Here is a 1840-nt window from a genome sequence, read left to right as displayed (position 1 = left end):
CCCCCACTCCCCTACCCTTCTTCCCCTCCCCCCCAGCACTGACCTTTTAAAGTGCTCTGCTGCCATAAAAAACAAACAAACAAACAAAAAACCTCTACAAACCTGCCCTTATTTGACTTTTAAAACCTTCCATTTGGAAGTCAGGACACATAGATCGAAACTGCTTCTGCTGTCAATTTGCTTACCATTTACTCATAGCTAAGTAATTACCTTATATATTCTTTAGTAGCTTTCTATTTTATTCCAAAAAGGTGCAAATGAAGCAGCAGACAGAGTTGGATGCTTTGGTAGATGTGCAGGGGACGCAGATGAGAGTACATGCTATTGTTCATAAACGTCTGTCCTGGCTCCAAGAAATCCAAGCTCCAGGTCCACTATTGTGTTGCTATCCCCCAAGTTTGCCTGGCACAGACATACACCCGAGACAGGATCTCGGTTCCTTCGCTTGTACACACTTACCCCATAATTAGCTCATTTCAAAAGTGTATTTTACCTATTTACTTAGGAAGACAAAGGGAGTCGTTTTTGCCGCTGGTTAGGTTTTACAGTTCTAGCAGCCACAGTGTCCTTTGTGTGTTTTCTGCCAGTTATACATACCCCTTTGCAATCAGCTTGCCTTCCCATCATCAAAATCTGCCTTCTCGATACCCCATGGCGAATAAGGTCAGGTTCTGAGTTCTGTAATCCTCATAGTAGTTCCACGGCACTTTCTTTTTTTTTTTGTTTGTTTTGTTTTGTTTTGTTTTGTTTTTAAAATATTTATTTATTATGTATACAATATTCTGTCTGTGTGTATGTCTGCAGGCCAGAAGAGGGCACCAGACTTCATTACAGATGGTTGTGAGCCACCATGTGGTTGCCGGGAATTGAACTCAGGACCTTAGGAAGTGCAGGCAATGCTCTTAACCACTGAGCCATCTCTCCACGGCACTTTCAAGAAAGCCTTCGTGACCTGTTGTTACCAACACAGTTGGCTATAGTGGTATATTGGAGTGTTTGGGTCTTTGGGGATGTTGAACATAGAACATGGTGACAAAGAATGTATGCCACTGAATACAGTGGGTCCTTATCCTTCTCTTGGTAATACGTGGTTTATTCCATTAATTATAAAGCAGATTTGTAGAGTTTACATTGCCCAGTTATTCAATACAATCCACCTACTGTGTGCTAGGTGCTGTGCTGGCTGCTACAATGCTGTACTAGAAAGGTGAGTGAAACCAAATAGAATCCCTGCTCTGTTTCAGAACATAGTGCCCGTGCTCTGTTTCAGAAACCAATACCTTCCCAATAATCACAAGAGATAAGGAGTAATTACAAATCGAGGTATAAACTCTGCATGTAAGGAATGCGTGATACAAAGTCATGTAGCAGAAGGTCCCAGGCAAGACAAGGTCAGGAATCTGTACTCCGAAGGATGAACAGATTTGTTGAGTGAATGGAAGAGGGTTAAGCAGATGGAGGGAACCCTGTTCACAAATACAGAGTGGATCCAGAGCTACTTTAGGAGGTTAAAACAGCCAGTATAGTTAGTGGGCAGAGGTGGGCTAGGAGCTTGAGATACAGTGGAGAGACAGAGAGATCTTACTTCTGCCATTTGTTGTGATTATTACAGTAATACCAGTCTCAGCATAGTCAAAAGACCACCAAGGCAGAGGTTGTCTTTTATTTTTCTCAATTTTCTATTTGCCTACACTTTAATTTTTAATCTAAGAGCAAAGTGAATTTAATAGAGAATTTTGGCTTGGTTGAGGTAGGGCAATTAACACATTACCTGGTCAAAATTACAATAAGAACAGATATATGGAAAGATTCAGAGGAAGGAAAGGCTTTGGGAGAGATG

This window comes from Alexandromys fortis, unplaced genomic scaffold, assembly GCF_014885135.2.
Source record: "Alexandromys fortis isolate MF-2015 unplaced genomic scaffold, M_Fortis_MF-2015_v1.1 scaffold_132, whole genome shotgun sequence".
Taxonomy (NCBI): domain Eukaryota; kingdom Metazoa; phylum Chordata; class Mammalia; order Rodentia; family Cricetidae; genus Alexandromys; species Alexandromys fortis.
This window is presented reverse-complemented; position numbering follows the sequence as displayed.